The 25,041-nt window shown below is 38.5% G+C and overlaps 1 long non-coding RNA gene across 1 annotated transcript in view; it reads right to left on the bottom strand.

Annotated features, from left to right (window-relative positions):
- Positions 1-3,921: 3,921 nt before the first annotated feature.
- LOC138760111 (uncharacterized) overlaps positions 3,922-25,041 on the bottom strand; it is a 153,596-nt gene continuing 132,476 nt past the window's right edge. Inside the window, exons 4-5 of the long non-coding RNA XR_011355424.1 lie at positions 10,440-10,645; positions 3,922-4,004 (exon numbers count right to left, since the gene is read on the bottom strand). This is a non-coding gene — a long non-coding RNA (uncharacterized lncRNA). The remainder of the gene's footprint in view (positions 4,005-10,439; positions 10,646-25,041) is intronic.

The following is a 25,041-nucleotide window of genomic DNA, read 5'->3' as shown; positions in this document are numbered from 1 at the left end:
TTCATCTTGGTTATAAATGAGAAATAATTGATATTCTGCATTTGGGCATACGAATGAATTCGTGAGGAAATTTGAGAGTACGTTAATTAAATGACTAGGCCTATTTGTTCATTTGGATCCTAATGGATATGGATTTTTTATGACTACTGAAATGTTATTCTTGGGCTAAAATAATGAATTATACTTCCTTAATCTCCCTAGTTTTTGGCACAAGAGGCTTTGGCGAGCAGAGGCAAATGAGGTACTTGAGTATAAAAGTGCAGGAAAAATCTTAAGAGGGAAATCAGAAGGGCTAAAGGAAGACATGAGGTTTCTTTGGCAGATGAGGCGAAGGAAAATTCTAAAGGCTTCAACAAGTATATTAAGGGAAAAAAGGATAGTAAGGGACAAAATTGGTCCCCTTGAAGATCAGAGTGATCTACTATGTTTGGAGCCATAGAAAATGGGGGAGATCTTAAATGTTTTTTTTTGGATCTTTATTTAGCAGGGAACTGGAATAGAGTCTGGAGAAATGAGGCAAACATGCAGCAAGGAAATGGAGCCTATACAGAATAAAGAAAAGGAGATGCTTGCTGTCTTAAAGCAAATAAATATGACTAAATCTCCAGGGCCTGACAATATAGTCTCTCAGACCTTAAGGGAGGCCAGTACAAAAATTACAGGGGCCCTGGCAGATATATTTAAAACATTCTTATCCACAGGTGAGGTACTGGAGAATTGGAGGTTAGCTCGTTCAAAGAGGATCCAAACATAACACAGAACATTATAGGCCAGTGAGCCTGAGATCTGTAGTAGGCAAGTTATTAGAAGGTGTTCTAAGATCAAATAGATAAGTATTTGGATAGTCAGGGACTGATTAGGGATAGTGTTTACCAAATTTTATAGAGTTTTTCAAGAAGGTTACCAGGGCAGTTGATAAAGGAATGCAGTGATTTTATCTACATGGAGATTAGTAAGACCTTTGCCAAGTTCCCAAATAGGAAGTTAGTTAAGAAGGTTCAGTCACTCAATATTTATAGTAAGGTAGTAAACTGGGTTTGACATTGGCTTTATGGGAAAAGCCAGAGAGTGGTGATGGATGATTGTCTCTTGGAGTGGAGGCCTGTGACAAGTGGTATGCCTGTGGGATCACTATTGGGACCATTGCTGTTTGTCATCTATATCAAAGATTTAGAATGTTAATATAGTATATTGTGTCAGCAAGTTTGCAGATGACACCAAGATTGGAGGTGCAGTGAGCAATGAGGCAGGCTTTCAAAGCTTGAAATGGGATCTGGACCAGCTACAAAAGGGCATGTGGAATTTAATGTGCTGAGTTGTATCTTGGAAGGACAAGCCAAGTTAGGATATCCATGCTAAACGATAGGGCACTAAGGAATGCAGTGGAACAGAGGGATCTGGGAATAGAAATACATAATTCCTGAAAAGTGATATCACAGGTAGAAAGGCTCATAAAAAGAGTTTTGACATGGTTGCCTCCATAAATCAAAGAATTGAGTATAGGAACTGAATACTATGGTAAAGTTGTATAAAACATTGGTGAGGCCAAATTTGGAGCATTGTGTGTAGCTTTAGTCACCAACTACAGGAATGATATAAATAAAACTAGAAGAGTGCAGAAAAGATCTAACAGGATGTTACTAAGATTTGAGGAACTGAGTTGCAGAGAAAGGGTAAACATGTTAGGATTTTATTCCATTGAGTGTAGAAGAATGAGGGGAAATTTAATGCTAGTACACAAAATATAGGTGCATTCAAATAGAACAAATGCACATTGGCTTTTTCCACTGAGGTTAAGTGAGATAAAAACCAGATTACACAGTAAAAAGGGCAAAAGGAACATGAGGTGGAATTTATTCACACAGAGAATGGTGGGAGTGTGGAGGAAGCTGCCAGCTGAAGTTGTGAATGCAGATTCAAATTTAATATTGAAAAAAACATTTGGATAAGTACACAGATGGAAGGTGTATGATAGGACAAGGCAGAATAATAATTCAGCACACACCAGAAAATCTGAAGGGCCTGTTTTCTGTGCTGTAAGAAGTTTAAGTGGTCACATCTTCTGTTAAGAAGTAAATTCCTTTCAAGAACATCAATCAAATTTCCTTGTAGCCGAACTGCTAAAATTTCAAAGACTACCATTCTGTAGAGCCACAATATTTTCAACCAAGGGAAAGAAAACTTAGAACTCAAAATGTGATCAAATATTTTGATCATTCTACAAGAATTAATAACATTGTTCAGGTTTTCTATCGTACACTTCCTTACAATGTTAATGGAGATCATTTCAGCTTTTATCTATGGATTATCCCTGTCCCAAAAGTAATTTTCCATTTAACCATTTCTTGCAACACTCCCACCAAGAGCTCCCATCTACACTTGGGGCAATAAATCTACCTCGATTTTGGGATTTGGGAGGATACCACAGCACCTGATGGAAACATATGCCATCACATTAAGAATGTGCAAATTCTACATGAACAGTATCAGAGACTAATGATATCATGAAGAAAGCACGTCAGCACCTCTGCTTCCTCTGGAGCTTGTGGAGGTTTGGTATGAAATCAGAAACCCTAGCAAATTTCTACAGATGTGTGATGGAAAGTATGCTGACCAGCTGCATCACATGTCTGATATAGGGATACCAATCCCCTGAGAGGAAAGCCCTGCAAAGGGTAGTGGACACAGCCCAGCATATCACAGGGAATACTCTCCCCACCATCAAGAATATCTACAGGAATATGGTTTTTGGAGAGCAGCAGCAATCATCAAGGATCCACATCACACAGCACACCATCAGGAGAAAGTCCTGGGCGGCACAAGACTTGCACCGTCAGGTTCAGAAACAGTTGCAACCCCTTCACCATCAGACTCTTCAACAACAAACTCAATCAGGACTTTTTTTCTCTCAGCATTGTACTGTCAGTTTGTTTTCAATCTGCCCCCCTAAAGACACATTCCACCTTAAGTATCCCCTGTCATAAGTGCTCTGTGATTAGTAAGGGATTGCTTAAAGTGGTATGTGAGTGGGAAGGGAAGTTGAGAACAACAGTTCTAGACCTAATTGTTACTGAAATATTTTGCTTGAGAAAAAAATGATTTTGGCCCATTTCCTTTGGAGTCATGAAACCATGCACATAACAAATCAATTATGTATGATTAAAACAGTGGTTTTCAAACTTTTTTTTCTTTCCGCTCACCTACCACCTTAAGTAATCCCTTACTGATCACAGAACACTTATAGTATAGGGATTGCTTAAAGTGAAATGTGAGTTTAGGCAGGCAATTTTTAAACCTCTGATTTCAACTGTGAGGCAGCATCTGATCTCACTGTCCCATTGGGCTGCTCATCCATATCCCTGATCTACTTTCCCTTCCTAATCAGATAAACCTGTATGATATATTCAGTGGAATTATCATGACTTAAATGACATAACTATATATCCACAGATCAATTTGTGTTTCACAGTGGCCACCTTTCCACAATGTATACAATCCATTAATTCTATGTGAATTTGTATTTATCTTGATCCCTGATCCTCTCAATTTATTTGTCATCAAACTTCAGCATTGTCTCGTCAATCCTTAGATTAAAGATAATGAAAAGAATGTCTATCACAGGGCTGGGGTATTTTCAACAATTGAATTAAATGACCACATTCCTGGTTATGGATGACCTTAAAAATAAAGTTTTAAACATTAGATTTTTTGAGGTAGTGTTGAAAATTTTACATTCTAAACCATATTGAAGCCTGTGTAAAGCTGATTAGTAAATTTGCACAATAATTGTAAATCATTCTGAAGCAATGTCTATTGGTAATTATAAGCATTAATTAACTCGACAGCTGGCACAGAAATGTGTTATTAATGAATGTAATTAGATTGGCGACATATTTATCATGAACTGGGTACAGAATAATTATTGAAAGAAATTTAAAAAGTTAAATCTCAAAAATTCCATTTTTATTTAAAAATAGCAAGAGGGTCCCTGGGTCAGGCAGCATCTGTGGGAAAAAAAAATACAGATTAATATTTTGGCTTTTCATTAGGTCAAGACAAAGTTCAGAAATAAGCATTGTTTGTGTTCCAGAGAAGGATGAGGACTGGAAATAAAAAGATAGAGGCTGAGAGATGAAGACATTTCAAATGATAATGCTGTAGGAGAGAGAGCATGGAAAAGGCTTGCTAAATGCATTTAATAATATTATCTGATTGTAGTATTGTTACTTTTCCCCCCATTAAGTCTATATGGCAAAATGCCATGGGTGTTTTTTGCATTACTAACTGGGATGAATTTTTTTGCGAGTGATCTTGGAATCATAGTTGCTCCCTTTTCTTAATGTCTTCAGGAATTATCCTTAATCTTCATCTGCAGCCAACAATCTTTATTATAGATTTTACTAATAACCTCATTTTAAACTTATGGACTGCAATGCTAATACGTTTGAAAAGGTTTGTAAATTTACTATTCATTAATTAATCATGATTTATAAGAATTACTACTATTGATGGCTTAAAATATTAACTTGACACTTGTGAATGATGAGATTTAACTGTTGGCAATTCTTCTAATAAATGCAAAGCAGTAACAGGATAAAAATGGTGAAATATCGTAATCCAACCAATCAACATGCGATTCGTTTTTAATTGTCTGTGGCTTTTTGCAGGTGTTTACCTGCAGTCTAATGATTAGTTGATGATTTAAGTAAACCAGGAGGAAAATCTAATATGTACCAGTCAATAACTCTTAGTAAAGTTCAGATTTGTTGACTTTGAGAAGGGTTAACGGCCTTGGAAAATGCATTTTCAATAGACTGGTTTTCCTTTTTTAAAACCCTCTAGCATCACATGCAATTTTCTTCTTGAAATTTAGTCCAATTGATCTCATTAAGTTTCATCAGAGCCAGACAAAGTTTGGAAACAAACAACTGAGTTTAAAAAAAAAATCCAGATATTTGAAGGTATATGGAGACAGGCTAGTTTTGTCATCTCTCTTAGTAAATTAAATCTAAGCTTATTCCATATTTGTGACTCTCTGGAATTCCCATTCCAAGTGGTTTGATTTGAGACCTGTTCATCTCACACCAGAAGCCACATATGAACATTTCAATGCCTTCCTCTAGATCTGTGGGTAACTTGCACAACTCCATTTATAATCCATAGAACACTACAGCACAGCAACAGCTTCTTTGGTCCATTTGGTCTGTGCCAAACAATTATTTTGCCTAGTCCCATTGACCTGCACCCGGTACATAGCCCTTCATATCCCTCCCATCCATGTTCTTATCGAAAATGTTCTTAAATCTCAAATTGAGCCTACATTCACAATTTAAGATGGCAGCTCATTCTACACTCTCACCATTCCCTGTGAAGAAGTCCCTTTTAAATATTCTACCTTTCACCCTTAACCCATATTCTTAAACTCTTGTCTCACTTAAGTGGAAAAAGCCTGATTGCATTTAGTCTAACTCAGTGGTTCTCAACCTTTTTCTTTCCACTCACATACCACTAAGTAATGCCATCAGTGGTCTGTGTTTAGTAAGGGATTGCTTAAGGTGGTATGTGACTGGGAAGGGAAGGTTGAGAATCACTGCTATAGACCCGATTGTTACTGAAATATTTTGCTTAAGAAAAATTGTATTTGCCCCATTTCCTTTGGAGTTATGAAACCATGCACATAACGAGTCAATTAGGTACGATTAAAATAATGTTTTTCTAACTTTTTCTTTCCACCCACTTATCACCTTAAGCAATCCCTTACTAATCACAGAATACCTATGGCATAAGGAATACTTAAATTGGTATATGGGTGGAAAAAAAAAGAGTTGAGAACCACTGATCTAACTACAGCCTCATTATTTTGCATAAGGTTCAAGATCTACAACATGGAAATAGGCCCTTCAGCCCATTGAGTTTACACTGACCATCAATTACCTGTTTTACACCAATCTTACAAATATGACAGATTGCCAACCTTCATTTAAAAAAGTTAAATCACAAGCTAGAAGAGCAGAAGTAGGCCAATCGGTCCAATAGGTCTGCGCTGCCAGTTAATCATGAGCTGATCCTTATCATTCAGCTCCACTCCCTGTTCTTCTCTCTGTAAGCCTTGATGCCCTGACTAATCAAATACCTGTCAATTTCTGCCTTGCTTCCATTGCCGCCTATGGCAAATGAAAGTTTAATTCAAACTTAATTTGAAATTATATTAATGATGAAATAATTTGAATAAAATGAATATGGGAACCTCTGACTCATTGCTACTGTCAGAGTTCCCACCTGCTTCAAAAGGGCATCAATTATTCCAGTATCCAAGAAGAGTAGAGTGAGCTGCCTCAATGACTAATGTCCAGTAGCACTAACTACTATGATTATATGCTTTGAGAGGCTGTTCATGGCCAGAATTAACACATAACTACGCAAAGATCTGGACCTCCTGCAATTTGCTTATCGCCACAATCGTTCCACAGCAGATGAAATATTGCTGATACTCTCTTCAGCTCTGGCAAAAGATGTATCTCCTTCCATTATTTTAACTCTACTTTTCTCTAGACACTACTCTATTTGACATTTTGTAAGATTGTTGTTTATTATTGACTTGCCTGGATAGCACACAAAACTTTTCAATGGGCATGCCACAATTAACAATTCAATTCAATTGAGTAGTGCAAAACATAAATGCAATTCATTATTTTCATTGTTGGTCACGCTACTTCAAAAAAATTATTTGAAATGGAGTTTTTAGGGTAATTATTTATTTTGTATTCACGGAAAAAAAAAGTGGTGTTTTTACATTCCTATTGAGCAAATGTGAACTCATTAATTTACAACGCTATTGAGTGGCCAACTGTTCCTATTTTGCACTCTTAATTTCCCTCTTCCTCTTGATCTGGTGGTTTTTAATGGAAAGTTTTTATTCATGGGTTGATTGCATAACTTGAAGATATTGACTGAGTAATTTCATGGAGCGGAGTCCACCAGTCATTGATTATGTTCACATGATGACTTAGTTGCCAATCTAAATGGCATCTACAAATGATCTAGCTGTTGGTTCAAATCTCATAATAACAGCTTCATCTATGAGGATTTTAAAATAGAGTGATATGGAATTAATGCAGTAATATCAGTGGAGATGGGTAATGAATTGTTTAACTACAATTCTAATACCCTGCTCTGGTTTAGAGATGATTTGCTTTACAGCAGCAAGAAGCATGATGGTTAATGGTGCTATCTTGCAGCTCCAAGGATCTAGGTTTGATTTTGACCTTGAGTGCTGTCGGCGTGGAGTTGGCTTGTGTGTTACAGTCTCTTGACATCCAAAAGATATGTTGGTACAGACCTATCACCAATGTATATAGTTATAGTATCTAGAGTATAATGACTGTGCTTACAGCGATTGGCTGAGAGCTCAGCCACGCCTACTGTCTGGGCCTTAAAGGGTTGTGTCCCTAGCCAGGTCGGATCATTCCGGACTGGTCGGCCACCTGTGAAGAGCTCCTGTCTTTTGCTAATAAAAGCCTTGGTTTGGATCAACAAGTCTTTGGTTCTTTCGACGAGCTCTACAGTATGTAAATTGATTCCTGTGGATTACCATTAATAATGGTAAAGGGAATTGATGGAGAGAATAATTTGAAAATAATAAGGAAGGAGGAACGAATGTGATTACTCCCCTGAAAACTGGCTTAAACCCAATGGCCTGATTCACTGTTTTCGCTGCCATGATATGTTCAAGGGTAGTCAAGGATGAAAGTGCTGTCCACATGCCAAAAATAAACTTTAAAATTTCATCCAGATTGTCCTTTATCATCTCCAAGGTCTGCAAATCATGCTTTCTCCACTAAACCTGTTTCTTTATTACCCTATTATCTTTCCATTTTGGCTTGGCTTGCACCATCATTCATTTTGTTATTTAATCACTCCTGTTCTCCATCCTACACACATCAAAGAATTACAGAGGCTTGCACACAGGGAGGTGGTCCAACCTGCAATACTTGCATCGATTTTGCCAACCATCTCTTCAAAGTTGTTGCATGCAACCGCATTCTCCTGCACAGAACAGCATAGAACAGACCCTTCATCCTATCTTGCCTCTGCTGACCTAACTAATCCCATCTGTCTACACATAGTCACTCTATTACTGCCTGCAAATTCTTAAACATTAACATTTGATAGTGACCTACCTAGGAAATTCTTCCTGGCTCTGCCTGGTGGAGGATAAAGTGAGAGCAATCAAGGAGGTCCCAAGGCCAAAGGGCATCATGGAGTTTAGATTATTTTTGAGCATGGTGAATTAATATAGCAAGTTTCTTCCTGACTGCTCAAGGGTTTTTGCCCCACTGTACAAGCTGTTGTACAATAGGACCAAGTGGCAATGGAGTGAAGAGCAGGAGGAAGCTTTCAAGGATGTAAAAGAACTCTTCCACTCAGTGAAGCTGCTGGTTCACTATGATCCAGATAAGGAGAGCAAACTTTCATGTGATGTCTTGCTCAATGGAGTAGGTGCAGTTCTCTCACATCTAATGGAGGATCATTCAGAGAATCCTTTTGGTTTTGTTTCACATACCCTAATGGCTGCTGCAAAGAAATATTCACAGCTGGACAAAGAAGGTCTGGCCATTGTTTTTGGGGTCATACGGTTGCATCAGCAACTCTCTGGAAGGCAGCTATGCTCACCACTATACCACTGTCCCTGAACACCTCTCTGGTCATGCATTCACAATTTATATGGATCATAAACCACTGATGAGACTGTTCAGTAAGACCAGATGCATCCCACCTCAACTAGGATACAGCATTGAGCCCTCAAATTGTCAGTAGAGCAGGTGGGGATAATGCAGTCGCCGATATGCTGAGTAGTCTACCTTTACTGGAGACTCTGAATGCTACACAAGTGCCTCCAGATACGGTGTTTTCATTGGAAAGGCTATCAGAGACACCTGTAAAGGTGACTTGGATAAAGCAGTGGACAGAGAGGGACACAGTCCAGTCTCAAGTCAAGACTTTCCTTTTGCAAGGATGGCCCAAGATCATGGAAGGAGAGGAACTGAAGCCTCTGCCAAAAGTAAGACAGAATTGAGTCTGCAGGATGATTGCATTTTCTGGGGGGCGAGGGCCATTGTGCCTCCCCTGGCTGTTCAAAGATTGTGGAGGAAGTTCATGAGACTCATCCAGGGGTGTCTCGAATGAAAAGCCTTGCAAGATCCTATGTCTGGTGACCAAGAATCGATCAGGATCTGGAGGTCAATGTCACCAGCAGCTCCTTTGCAATGATGGGAGTGGCCTTTCCTCCCCTGGTCAGGCTACATTTGGACTTTGCTGGCCCTTTTATGGGGCAGATGTTTCTAGTAATGGTGGATGTGCATCCTAAATGGATAGAAGCTCACAACATGGGCATTCAACCATAGACAAATGCAGGCAAGTGTTTGCAGTCCAGGGTTGCCTGACATTCTAGTCACTTATACTGGCCCTAAGTTTACCATTGAGCTGTTCAGTGAGTTCAGAAAGCAGGATGGCATTCATCACATTTGGACGGCCCCTTTCAGCCTCAAATAGTTTGGCTGAGTGGGCTGTTCAGACAGTGAAGGAATGCCTGAAGAGGATGACTCTCTTAGCATCAGGCTTTCATGCTTCCTGTTCAAATACAGCCTTACACTGCAGACTACAATTGCACACACTCCAGCAGAGATGCTGAGGGGGCATAGACCCAAGTCAAGATTGGACCTGCTATGCCTGGACATAAAGGCAAGAGTGGAGAGAAAGCAGGAAAAGCAGAAGGAGGTACATGATCAACATGCATGAAAAAGACAGTTAAAACCAGATAACAATCAGTAATGGCTACCTAGGGTACTTCTTAAGCAGAATGGGCTGTCTCCTACGTTGTTAAGCTAACTGACAGATGTGTTTTCCGCAGACATCAGGACCATGTCCACTTGGGTCATACATACTCAGAGGCGAATAGTTCCATGGAGTTTCCAATGGTGAGAACATACTTCTGTAGAAGTGTGTTCCCCAGTAACTTTGCCAGAGAGAAGGAGATGCTGGCAAAGAGACCTGGGTCCTCTGAAGAGGATAGACATTCCCATACAGACACACAGACCCCTCCTATGCCCCCAAACACCAGATCCACCCAGAACACCTTAGTCAGCGGTGCCTATTGAGTCATCGAGTTAGTGCACAGATCACACCGCACTGGCAAACCTCTTGACAGACTAAATATTTGATTGGACAGTTTATTTTAGTAGACTGAGTGGGAATCTGCCAAGTTTAAAAAAAAATGTTTTTATATTATTCAAGTGTTGCTGAGATATTATTATATACACAAACTAATGTCACCATTTTTTCTTTCTATTAAGGGAATGTTTGATTCTGGGGAGGAGAGGTAGGAGAGGAGAAGTGTTGTAATATGAGCTGTTTTTAAAGTGAGGCTTGGAGGGGCTTACTTCCTTTCTGCCTTCCTTACTTCCTGTGCGATTTGTGTTCAGCTTGTAGGCCATGCTTTGTGTAAGAGGAGCAACCACAGAGGAAGAAGACAAGCCTTTGTGTGGGTGTGGTTTTGCTGTTCCAGGTAAAGTTTTTCTTTTGAGGTTGAAGTTAATGAATGTTTCTTTCTCAAAGTAGAAGTTTCCACAGCCAACATTGCTATATCCTGAAAAAAATAATAAATAAAAATGAATAAACTTTGATGGAGAGGTGAATGATGCCAGCATTCAATATTTGGTTGGCTGTTTGCTAGCAGAATTTCAAGGTTTAGAAATAGGTATCAAAATAGAATTGTTTGAATGACTCTACTTGATTCAGAATAGAATTCTGCTTTCTTCCAAATATTACTTCAGTGATTTAGCAATAATGCCTTCCAATTAGATTTCCTGCAATGCATAGATGACTCAGATAGTCATTGAATATTTGAAGGCAATGTTGGACTGATGCTGCTTGTGGTCTATTCTTATTTGTTATATTCCTTCATTCTAACTCTCGTGCCCTCTTTCCAATCAACTTTCAGAAGGTGAAGAGGATCAGATGTAAGGACAGAGGCTTTTCAGAATGGATATTTTGAGCAGTGTTGCTCGTTGTGGTTTTTAGAGAGATGGGAATGATATCTCAGGTGCTGTAAATTTAGCATTTATCTAACAGCTATCCGTCCGTCAGTGCACGTTGGCTATGGCAACATCATTTGTCAATCAACATTTATGCTTATCATGGGGTTTAATGAGGCTGTTGCACATTTTTTTTTCCTGTATGCTTTTAGCTTTTTTTTAAATATCCCACGTAAAAATGCAACACCTCAGTTTGTTCAAAACCCAGAATGATCACAGCAGTGTAATCATTACCACAGATCGATTAGTATTCTGCCAATGCTCACAAAACATTGCAGTGTGGTCTGTTCAGGATTTGAGATGAAGCAGATAAGCTGCCCTCACTTTGATTTTTCAACTGAGCCTAGCAATTTGTTGCAACCTTGTCATAACAGTAGTCTGTAAGATCTTTGAACACCGATCATATTCTGGAGTAGTGCTAAGGTGAGGACCTCAATGCAATTGCTCTCACTAAAGAGTTAGTGTTGATGGAATGCACCACCGAGTTCTGAAAGAAATTATGGAAGATGCCTTCACCAAAATTCTCTGGACTCTGGGCAGGTGTCACTGAAAGGCATCAAATGTAGCTCCACTGTTTAAGTAAGGATGAGGACAAAAGGCAGGTAACTTTTGACCAGTAAACTTAACAACCGTAGTCAGGAAAATAAAGCTTTATGCGATCATTTAAATAAAATAATGAGGCATTTGAATAGAAATTATTCAACCAGGCAAATGCAGCATTGATGCAGGAATTACTAACTAATTTACCTGAGTTCTTGGAGGATATAATGTTCAGAGTAGATAGAGGGAGATGGGTGGGAGTGATATACTTGGATTTCCCGAAGGTGTTCGATAAGATGCAACATAAAAAAGCCTGCGTGAGAAGGATGGATGGAGATGGGACAAGAATCGGGAGGCATAGCCTCAAGATTCAGGGGAGTAGAGATAGGATAAAAATTAGGAGGATTTGCTTCCCTCAGAGACAAGTGAGTTTATGGAGTTCTTTGCCGAGGAAGCAATAGAACTTGTCAGTTTAAAAATACGTAAAATGAAAACTGATAAATATTTGCATTGTACGAGAATTAAAGGTTGTGGAAAAAAAGAAGTCAAGTAGAATTGACTCTACAGCCATGATCTCATTGAATGGTAGATCAGGCTTGGTTGAATCCTGCTCCTTTTTCTTGAGTTCTTTGTTTTTAAATTTAGACATACAGCATCCATGAGCCTGTGCTGCCCCAATTACACCTAATTGACCTGCAACCCCCATATATATTGAATGGTGGGAGGAAACCCACACAGACACAGAGAAAATGTACAAACTCCTTACAGAGAGTGTGGGATTCGAACCCAGGTCCATATTGCTGGCACATTAATAGCAATGCACTAACTACTACACTAGCAGTGCTATTTATGTTCTTGTGATCTTCTTCCAGAATTAAAAAAAAAGATATTATCAATTAAATATAGCATTAAGGATCACTTCAAAACATTGCACAGTTTAATGAAGCGCATTTGAAAATGTAAGCAGTGTTGTAATTTTGGACATGTAACAGCCATTATCCACACAGAAAGATCCCCCCAAAAAGCAACATTGATTTAATCAGGTCATCAGATTTTGTGATCACAATTGAGGACAATGATGGACAAGACATTGGCGATGAGCCATTTTACTTCTTGAAAGGAGATTAATATCCATATGAGACAATACCGAATATCTTCTAGAAAATATCAGCAGAAGATGGTATCAGATTAAGTTTTTATACAAATGCTTCTGGAGTGGAATTTGAGCCTATAAGTTTCTGACTCAAACTTGTAAACTCTACCAGTTGCCTTTACAACAACACAATGAAACGAGGACCTAAATCAGTCACTTGATAACCAATTTAAATTTTTTGGATTTCTATTTTGTATGGTTTAATTTTTTAAAAATTTAAATCAGTGGTTCTCAACCTTTTTCCTTCTCCTCACTCTAAGGGATTCCTATGCCATAGGTGCTCTGCGATTAGTAAGAGATTGGCTAAGGTGGTATTTGGGGGGAAAGAAAAAGGTTAAGAACTGCTGATCTAAATCCTGAAACTCTGTTTTGAATTATAATTTTTCTTGTGAATTGTTAATTTCAAAAGCACTCTCAGTATCTTCTTAAAATCCTCCAGAGATTGGTCTGGTTAAACCTACTTCTGTTTGCTTCTATTGATGGTCAATCAGTACTATTTCCATCATAACTTCTCTTTTGCAGATTCACCTTGATCATGATATATGAGTCATTATTTACCTAATAGACTGTAACATTATGATTCACGTTAAATTATAATAATTATTAAACATAACTAAATTAGCAAACCGAGGGAGGACATACACAGTAAATGGTAGGGCACTGAGGATTGCAGAGGAGCAAAGAGATCTGAGATTACGGATACATTGTTCCCTGAAGGTGGTGTCCCAGGTGGACAGGATTGTTAAGAAAGTTTTTGGCATCTTAGCTTTTATAAATCAAAGTATTGAGTATAGGAGTTGGGATGTTATTTTGAAGTTGCTTTAGACATTGGTGAGGCCAAATTTGGAATATTGTGTGCAGTTCTGGGCACCTAACTACAGGAATAATATCAATAAAATTGAGAGAGGAAAGAGAAGATTTACTACAATGTTGCCAGGTCTTCAGGAGTTGAGTTACAGGGAAAGATTAAATAGGTTAGGACTTTATTCCTTCGAGCAAAGAAGAATGAGGGGAGATTTGATAAAGGTTTGCAAGGTTATGAGAGATATAGATGGAATGGATGCGAGTAGGCTTTTTCCACATATTGGGGGAGATAAATACGAGGTCATAGTTTTAAAGTTGAAAGTGAAAAGGTTTAGGGGAAAGTTTTTCACTCAGAGTGGTGGGAGTGTGGAATGGGTGGCCATCTGATGTGGTAAATGTGGGCTCGACCTTGAGCTTTAAATATGGATTGGATAGATAAATGGATGGGAGAGGTCTGGATGGTTATGGAGTGTGAGCAGGTCAGAGAGACTACCAAAATAGTGGTCAACACCGACTAGAAGGGCAGAATAGCCTGTTTTCTGTACTGTAGCATTCTATAGTTGAAATTACATCAGAACATTATGGTCAGCAGAAAGAGAAGGCTTTCATCTCATTCAGCAACACCAGGTTTGAAACATCACCCAAGAATAGAATGCAATTTCATTCTTTTTTTAAACTTTATTTATTTGTTCAAAAAAAACAAATAATATATGACATATACAGCAATTAAACATGAACATTTTTTTTATATATTAAAAAAAAAGAAAAAAAAGGAAAAAGGAAAAAAAAAATCCCCCCCTTCAGCCAACTCTCCCCAGGAGAGCCATAAAAAAAGAAAAAAGAAAGGATATTTAAAAAAAGTTAAATATACATATTAAAATCTAATCAATATAAATTGAAATGTAAATATTCTGTGTATAACAGCCACTTATTAATAAAAAAATATAATTATCATGTGAAAAATACGTAATTTTTCCATTATTAAGCAATATTTCATCTCATTATGCTATCTATTAATATCAATCATATTTGTATCTTTCCATGTACTAACAATACATTTTTTTCACTACGGATAAAGCTAAATATACAAAAGCAAGCTGAAACTTATTTAATCCCAAGCCTTTCAGAGGTTGCAAACCACCCAATAAAAATACTGTTGGATCTAAAAATATTTTAATCTTATACAGATATTCTAAAAACGATTAGATTTTCTTCCAAACAGATTGTATATGTATACATATACAAACATATACAAACAGCATGAAAAAAAGTTCCAACTGTATCACCACATCTAAAACACAGATCTGATTCATTAAAACCATATTTTTTAAATTTTTCAGGTGTCAAATATAATTGATGTAAAAAAAAATGTAATTAATCATTGCATAACATGCATTTATCAATCTAGTTACACTATCATAACAGATATCTAACCAATCCTCCAGAAAAAATAAAACCAATATCATAACCCTTCTCTGGTACCTTCATAAGAAAAGTCTCAAATTTAGTCATTTTAGGTAAAATCATCTCTCTACCAAATATACATTTTACCAAAGATCGAATTTAATAATAAAGAAATAAAGGATTCTTATCAATACCAAAATCTTCCCTCATCTGATTAAAAGATAAAAACTTACCCTCTTTAAAACAATCTCCCAAATTTTTCACAATGCAATAAACTTGATAGATGGCAAGTATTTCTGAATTTGAAATACATCAATTTTTATTTAAGTGGAATATGAATTTGTTACAACAATATAATGTGCCTATACTAAAATATTTAATGAAGTTATGGATAAAGAAAAATAAAATGATAGGTTCGAGGGGTAAATTATTTGCTTTGACTCCGTTGTGCAATTTCATTCATCAAACATGTTCTTTAAATTTTTGTGTAAACCTTCATTCAATATTTCTGGAGTAAAACACAAAAATCTACAAACAGTGTGATTACATCTGATTCAGATGTTGTCTGCTTTTTCCATACATTAAAAAAGGGCTCAGGCCCAAAACATCAATAATATATCTTTACTTTCCGTGGACACTGTGAGACCAGTTGAGTTTCTCCATCGTTTCTGCAATCAATATTACTGACCAGTGACTTCTTGCAAAATTCTTTATTTGATGTAATCTAACTTCTTTACTTCAGATTTTTGCTTAAAAATTATAACGTAAATGAATATAAATAAAAGTAGATCTTACACATTCAAAGAATTCGTAACAGTTTTAATTGTATGTTTGCTGGGAGATTTTCTAATAGACCATACGCAACTTGTCGCACACTAGAATTCTGATTCCAGACCTAAATTTTGTGCTACTTTACAAGGAAATACAGTCTGTACATTCATTTCAACCAGAAGAGTTCTTGAAATGATGACTCCCAACACACTCAAAATCAAAACCTCAGTTGTGTCCCAGGTGGACTATGAAGACTATGAAGACTTACTTGATGACTATGAAGAATCAATTATTTGTCAAAAGAAGACTTGAAGATCATTGGAGGTGATTCAAATAATCTAGAGCTGTGGGGACAGTCTAAATTATGTTGGCAGGGGCATAGGAACCAGTGTTAGGTCAGATGGAACAGTTGCTGTAAAGATGGATACAATTATGAGTGAGTCTATAAGGAAGGACAGGCAGTGGATAGGGCATAAATACAGACAGTTGGATAGTTTGAAATATGTTTACCTTAAAATGAAAAATATTAAGGATATGGGTGTTGAACAGTGAAATGGATCAGTATAGGGAGTTAAGATGTGGTGGCCATTACAGAGTCTTAGCTGACACAAGGGTTTGATTGGATGCTTGATGTTCAGGGGTTGAGATGTTTCAAAAGGGATAGGAAGGGAAGTTTTAAAAAAGTAAGTGGGATTATAATCTGGGACAGTATCAGAGGAAGGGAGCAATTGCTCTATTGGAATTATTCCATGGGACCCTAAAAATAGAACTGGGCCATTGAAGAGCAGATAAGTAAGCATGTTTTGGAAAGGTGCAAAAGTGACAGGGTTGGTTTTCATGGGAGACTCAGATTTCCCTAATATTGATTGATAGCTCCTTCAAGCAAAGAGTTTGTATGGGTAGAATTTTTTGCATGTGTCCAAGAAAGGATCCCTTCACAGTATGTGGACAGGCTAACTTGAGCAGAGGCCATATTGGATGAAGTACTGGCCAATAAATCTAGTCACGTGAGTGGGTGAGCACTTCACCGATAATGACCACAAATCCCTGATCTTTAACGCAGTTAGGGACAAGGATAAGAACAGGTGATATGACAAAGTATTTACTTAGGGAAGGGTTAATTACAATGGTATTTCACAGGAACTTGCAACAGTTATTTGAGAACATTTTTTGCAGGGACATGCATGATGTGAATGTGGAGGATGTTGGGGCACCACTTCCAAGGAGTGCTGGATAGATTTGAGACAAGGAAAGGCTGGGAACATAAAGGAACCATGGTTGACGTGAGGTTGAACATTTGTTCAAGAGGAGGAATGAAGTGTGCACAAAGTTTAGGATGGAAAAAAAAGGAGGCAAGATCTTGAGAATTATAAGGTAGCCAGCAAGAAACATAAGAATGGCCTTTGGAGGCCTGGAAGGGGTCATAGGAAGGTTTTGGCAAGTAGGATAAAGAAAACCCCAAGGTATTCTACACATATATGAAGCATAGGAAGATAATCAAAGTGAACACTTTCATGGGAAAACAGGAAATCGGTCCTGGAGGAGGAGAAGATGGGGAGGTCATTAATGAATATTTTGATTTTTGTGCTCACCAGGGAGAGGAACTTTAATGACTGAGAGGTCATTATGGAGCAGACTAATGTGCAGGAGCCGCCAAGTGAAGAACATGGTAATTGAAGGTTCAGAATGTTCACATCTTGAGAAAGAGCTCAGGCATGAAATGTCAATAATCTTTACCTCTTATTGGTGCTGCGAGACCTGCTGAGTTCCTCCAGCATTTCTATGTTTTTACTTGAAAGTTCAGAAAAACACCAGGATAGACAAATTCCTGGGGCCAGATGGACTATACCCCAAGGTTACTATGAGAATTGACAGAAGAGATTGCTGGGGTATTGATGATGATTGTTGCATCTTCCCAGACCACAAGAGTGGTATTAGAGGAAGACAAATGTAGAACCTATGCTCAAGGAAGGTTACGAAGAGAATCCTGGGAATTATAGACCAGTGAATCAGTGATAGACAAATTCTTAGCGACAGGATTTACAAACATTTGGAGAAGCATAGCCTTCTCAGGGATAGTCAGCATGAATTTGTGAGGGGCGGGTTGTGCCACACAAGCCTAATTAAGTTTTTTGAGGATACAAAACAGATTGGTGATCATAGAGCAGTGGATGTGATGTATATGGTATATAGTAAGGTGTTTGGAATTGGAGAAACTTGATTTTCCATCTAGGCACTTCGATGGCATGAACATAGACTTATCTATTTTTTGCTAGCCCACTCCCTTGTTCTTCATCTCTTCCCATCTGTCTTTCTTCCTTCCTCCAGCTCTCCAGCCCCTTCCCTCTCCATCCAGAGAACTATCCCCCTTCCCTTTGTTTGCTGATGTACCCTCCCTCCCTTATCCCCCTATTAACTCTTGCTTGTGTTCCTTCCCCTGTCCTTTAAACCATTTTGTTTGAGCACCTGCCTACATTTTGCTCATCCCTTGAAGAAGGGCTCAATCCTGAAATGTTGGATATTTATCTTTATCTTTTCTACATAAAGTACACTGTTTGACCTGTTGAGTTTCTCCAGTACAGTGTTTTTACTTCCAAGATTGTGTCTGCAGACTTTTATGTTTTACTCCTCTCTTCTCTCCCCTTCCTCAAGCAGGTATGTGCTACACATTGAGGACCATAACATGACTCCACAAAGAAGGCTGAATGCATGCAGAACTGTCATTTGTTTTCAGTGATCGATGCATTGTACATGTCATAAATATTTTTGCGCACTAAAATTGAATTCTCACCTAAAGTGCTTTCTGCTGAAGCAGATGACAAAATGCCATAGTTAATTCCGATCTGTTAACTTTCTTGACCATTTTGGTGTAATGTTATATTTGTAGTGTTGGTGTTTCTGTGGACGTGAATCCTTGATCATATCCACCTAAATGTGCTTTATCTTTTGGCTTTTGTTTTGGTTAGACAACCTACAATATTTTGCATGCAGTATGTGCCAGCAGAAGCTCTTAGCATTCCGTTTGTTCTTCTTGCTGTCATGTTTTGGCATGGCGACAGTTGGACCAGAATCCTTTTTGGCAGCTGTCTAGATTAATCGAGGTGGGAGAGACCGGGGTGATTGACTGTTTTAAACTCACAAAACCCTTGTTGAGTTGTTTCCCGAGAAATGTCCTTTCAGATGAGTGGTCGTCAAAACTCCCCTTTCCCTTTTCTAGGGGAACGAAGCGAGTGGCTTTCACAAAGCTTCCAGACTCTTTTGTCGGTCAGTCGAAATGACCATCACAATGGTCACGATGGGAAGTAAACAATTTCCCTTCAAAAGTGCCCTTTACTTTGGCCATGGTGAGATGTAATATGTTGGTCACATGGTTTCTGCACCTGTGTTCCTGGCACACTTCCTCTCTCTTCAGAAGTAGTGAATTTGCGTTCACACTGTCCCTTGTTTGTCAACCCACAATCTCCAAAGCTTGCAGGGTTTACAGCTTAATTTGTTCTCTGAGAGTGACATTCCCATTCAAATGAAAATGAACTGGAAGCACACAATACTGTGAAGAAGCACACTCCCACGTCCTCTATAATCTCATCCTATCTGTGTCTGAGGATGACAAGTGTGCTGCCTTCAGGAGAGTGAATCCAAGGAAAGCATTGGCCAGGATAGAGTACCTTCCCGAGTATTAAAGGTCTGTGCTGATCAACTTACCAAGGTATTCACGGGTATCTTCAATATCTCACTCCAGCAGGGCGTGGTATCCACCTGTTTCAAACAGCTGTCAATCATACCAGTGCCCAAGAAGAGTGTAGTAACCTGCCTTAACGACTATCGACCAGTAAACAGTAATGAAGAGTTATGAAAGGCTGGAGATGAAGCTTATCAGGATTTATTCCAGTTTGCTTAACGTATGACTGATGCCATCTCACTGGCTCTACACAAAGCCCTAAAACACTTGAACAGCAAAGATACATACATCAGGATGCTCTTAATCGACTACATTTTGACACTTAACACCATCATCCTCTCAAAACTGACCTAGGAGTTAACACCCCATTATGTAATTGGATCATGGATTTCTTCACTTCCAGACCACAATTAGTGATGATTGGTAAGAATGTTTCCTCCACAATCTCAATCAGTACTGGAGCACCACAGGGCTGTGATCTTAGCCCCCTGCTCTACTCACTTTACATCTATGATTGTGTAGCTTGGAATGATAATAACACCATCTACAGATTTGCTGACGATACCATGGTACTGGGTTGTATAAAGGGGTGGGGATGAGTCAGCACACAGGATGGAGATTGAAAACTTGGCTGAATGATGCACCAAAAAGAACCTTGCATTCAATGCCACCAAAATTAAGCTGATTATTGATTTCAGGAAAGGAAACACAAGGGTGTATGATCTAATGATCATTGGGGTAATTAGAGGTGGAGAGGGTGAGTAAATTTAAGTTCTTGAGTGTCACTATCTCGGACGATCTTTCTTGGACCCAACACACCAATGGCATAATGAAGAAAGCACGTCAGCACCTCTACTTCCTCAGGAGTTTGCGGAGGTTTGGTATGACACCAGAAACCCTGGCAAGTTTCTATGGAGGTGTACTGACTGGCTGCATCATGGCCTGGTATGGGAACACCAATACCCCCAAGTGTAAAGCCCTCCAAAAGGTAGTGGACACAGCCCAGGACATCACAGGCAAAATCCTCCCCACTATTGAATACATCTATAGGGAATGCTATCGTCAGAGAGCCGCAGCAATCGTCAGACCACACCATCTAGCACATGCTCTGTTTTCGCTGCTGACATCAGGAGAGGTATAGGTTTCACAAAACTCACACCACTAGGTTCAGGAACAGCTGTTACCCCTCCACCATCAAACACATAAACAGCAAACTCAATCAGAGACTCACTTAAGGACTCTTATTTGTGCACTTTATTGATAATATTTTGTTCTCTCTGTATTGCACAGTCAGTTTGTTTATATTTGTTATCTGCTTATGTTCTTTATTTGTTTACATGCTTACGCTGTGTGTAGTTAATTTTTTTAGGCAGTACAAGGACTGCCTAAAGAAATCTCTTGGTGCCTGCCACATTGACCACCGCCAGTGGGCTGATAACGCCTCAAACCGTGCATCTTGGCGCCTCACAGTTTGGCGGGCAGCAGCCTCCTTTGAAGAAGACCGCAGAGCCCACCTCACTGACAAAAGGCAAAGGAGGAAAAACCCAACACCCAACCCCAACCAACCAATTTTCCCTTGCAACCGCTGCAATCGTGTCTGCCTGTCCCGCATCGGACTGGTCAGCCACAAACGAGCCTGCAGCTGACGTGGACTTTTTACCCCCTCCATAAATCTTCGTCCGCGAAGCCAAGCCAAAGAAGACAAAGAAGAGTTAATTTTTGCACAACTAATCACTGATAATTCTTCCGCGCCCGCAGGAAAAAGGAATCTCGGGTTTGTATACGACATCACATATGAACTCTTGCAATAAATCTGAAATCTGAATTTGAAAATAAAGGTGGCTTGTATGGCATAGGAGTTAGCACAGAATCATGGAGCTGGGATTTCCAATTATTGGATTGTTCTAAACCAGTGGCTCTCAACCTTTTTCTTTCCACTCACCTACCACCTTAAGCAATCCCTCACTAATCACAGAGCACCTATGGCATAGGGAATACTTAAAGTGGTAGGTGAGTGGAAAGAAAAAAAGTTGAGAACCACTGTTCTAAAACTCATGTGGTTCAGGAATGGACTCTAGGGATGAAAGAATATTGTTTTTACCTCCTCTTGATTATATGTTCTCCAAAAACAGTATAGTTAATCCATAAACAACCCCTTCATGACTCAGTTTGAGAATAATTATAGAAGGCAAATTTAGGGCTGCAGGGTTAATGTAGTGGATAGTGCAACACTATTACAATGCCAGTGAATTGAACATGGTGCTATCTGAAATAAGTTTGTATATTCTCCCTGTGTCTGCATGGGTTTACCTCTGGTTTCCTCCCACCTTTCAAATCATAAGGGAGTTATAGGCTTATTGGGTGTAATTGGGCAGTACAGGCTCTTTGGCCAGAAGGGCATGTTAATGTGCTGTATGCCTAAATTTAAATGTAAAACTGTGAGCCTTTCCTTTTATGCCCATGTCCCAACAATAAAGACTATGTGGAGGCTATCAACTTTTGCTCAGATCTGACTCTCTAGATGCAACGCTCCCCGCACAACCCTTTTTTAAACCTCTCCAAATGTGGTCTCATTTAAATCTAACCTTCCAGTGTCCCACCTCCCATCAGCTCCTCAACACAATGCTTGATGCATTATTTCCTCACCATTAACATCACAACTAATTTTAATCATTTTATGATCGGTATTCAAATTCTGAGCTCTGAAATGTAACCCTCTACACCTTTACAATCATTATACAGCACCCTTTTGAAACTTCCTCACAATCCATCTTTTAAACCACTTTTTGATCATCTACCTTAATGTTGATTGGTCTCAAGTTGAGTTTGATAATGGTTTAATGAAGGAATTCTTTTTTATTTTTCACACTATGGACCATATTAACCAAAATACACACAAACATTTCCCTCTTGAATATACACAGTGTCATTTTCTCCCCCTTTCCCTCTCCCTTCCCTCCCTCCTTCCCACCCCCCTCCCTACCCACTAAATGTTCAACATATACAATAAACCCATTAAACAATGTCATCACACAATGAAAATAAACAAGAAAATTGTGTCATCTACTGTTACACACTGGGTCAGTTCATTTCGTCTTCTTCTCATTCTATCATTTTAGGGGGTGAAGGTTTGCGGTAGGCCCTCTCTGTTATGTTCCATGTACGGATCCCAAATTTGTTTGAATAATGTGACTTTATTTTTAAATTATGTGTTATTTTTTCCAATGGAATAAATTTATTCATTTCCATGTACCATTGCTGTACTCTCAGGCTCTCTTCTGATTTCTAAGTTGACATTATACATTTTTTTGCTACTGCTAAGGCTATCATAATAAATCTTTTTTGTGCTTCATCCAGTTTGAGGCCGAATTCTTTACTTCTTATATTACTTGGAAGAAAGATCTCTGGATTTTTTGGTATGTTGCTTTTTGTGATTTTATTTAATACCTGATTTAGATCTTCCCAAAACTTTTCCACTTTCTCACAGGCCAAATTGCATGTACTGTTGATCCCGTTTCCTTCTTACAGCGAAAGCATCTATATGATACTGTTGGGTCCCATTTATTTAACTTTTGGGGCCTGATATATAGCCTTAACAGAGAAATTCTTCAATGAGCTAAAGAAAATAATAAGGAAATTATTATGGAAAGGGGGGAAAACCGAGGATAGCGCTAGATAAATTAACAGAATGGTACAAACAAGGGGGCTTACAGCTACCAAACTTTAAGAATTATTATAGAGTAGCACAATTAAGATATCTATCAGATTTTTATCAAACAAGGGGAAAACCAGATTGGACCAGGTTAGAGCTAGATAAAATAGGGGAGAAGGTACCAGAACATATACTTTATAAGTGGGATGAAAAACTGGTACAATATAGAAGTTCACCAGTACTGCACCACCTGCTCAACATTTGGAAGAAGATTCACGTAGAAAGGAAAAAAAACAAATTACCAACTACCAAAATTATTATTGACGCAATCCCTTTCACAATAGATAACCTTTCCTTTAGAGAATGGGAGAGAAAAGGGATCAAAAGAATAGAACATTGTTTTTTGGGAAAAAACATTATCTTTTGAACAAATGAAGTACAAATACAGAATAACTCACAGTGCAATGTTTGCATACCACCAACTGAAAACCTACTTAAAGGACAAATTGGGAAGCAGGCTGAGGTTACCAGCTTTGAATATGTGATTACAGACACAATGATAATTAAAAGATTTATAACAAACATGTACATCAAGCTGCAAGAGAAAGAGAATGATGAAATAAGCTGTAAACCCAAACAAAAGTGGGAACAAGATCTAAACATAAAGATAAAAATATGAAAAATGGGAAAAGCTATGGTCCGGAACTATGAGAAATACAATAAACACGAGGTTACGCATGATACAATATAATTGGTTAATGAAGGAATTCTTAAGATTTAACATGTTGGATTTTTAGTCCCAATTCACTAGGTATCAAACCTGTCAACTTCTAAGTTTAAAAAAAAATTAGACATAACAGGCCCTTCCAGCCCAACAACCCTGTACATTTTGATGGGTTGGAGGTAAATGGAGTACTCGGTGGAAATCCACGCATACATGAGGGAACTTACAAACTGCTTATAGGATCCTGGGATGTTGATGCTGAAACATTTGATGGAATAGTTAGCATTATGGCTTGACAGTTCATTCGACAGTTTTGCTTTCTCATTAATGGATGGGAAGGTGGCATGTAGTAAACATATTCACAAGCAACAAAATGGAAATGTCTGTGACATTTCCATGACATGTCTCTCCATATGACATTTTCAGTAAAATAAATTAACTACATTATTGGACAGGAACAATTGATTGCTTCTTGTCAGGAAAAAAAAAAATGGTTTCAATTGATTAAAAAATACAATGTCTTTTTATCTAATGAAAAATCCTTTTGCTCTTTTTCTGTGGATCTTGCAGCTACGATTCCCTAGCCCTTCCCTTCCATCTTCTATCAGAGAGTTACCCTCTTTCCCATCACTCAGCTCTTTCTCTCTTCTACCCTCCCACCTGTATCCATCTATGACCTCTTATCTCTCAGCCTGCTCTACTCCCGCTGTCACTGCCACCCTACTCTTCTCTTCCACCCTCCCCCTAAATTTTTAACCAGATGCCTGTCTGTTTTTGCTTCTATCTGTCAAAAGGCCCCGACCCAAAACTTTGGTTACCCCTTTCTTCCTGTGGATGGTGTGGACTACTGAGTTTCTCCTCTCACACCCCACCACCTCCACATTTCTCCCAAAAGTCGAGGGTTAATTTTTACTCTTGGCACCAAAAACATTACTCATTGGATCAGGGAAAGGTCACTTGGTCCATCACCTCATGCTATAAAACTGAAGTCTCCTATCTATCTAAAATAGAATATTTTGGGTTCAGTGCTCCCAAATGAGTCTTACTATCTGACAAATATTTAGCACCCTGAGTATGAACATAAGATTATCTTAATAGCTGCAGCATGGTGAGCATTTCCATTTACTTAATTGTGTTTATTGACTCACTTGTGATAGCAGTTATTTTAATTTGAAGGCGGTAGGTAATAATGATAATTGAAGTCTTTCACTGAATCCATTC

This window comes from Narcine bancroftii, chromosome 4 (assembly GCF_036971445.1).
Source record: "Narcine bancroftii isolate sNarBan1 chromosome 4, sNarBan1.hap1, whole genome shotgun sequence".
Taxonomy (NCBI): Eukaryota; Metazoa; Chordata; class Chondrichthyes; order Torpediniformes; family Narcinidae; genus Narcine; species Narcine bancroftii.
Note: the sequence above shows the minus strand (reverse complement) of the source record. Positions and strands in the feature narration are given on the sequence as shown.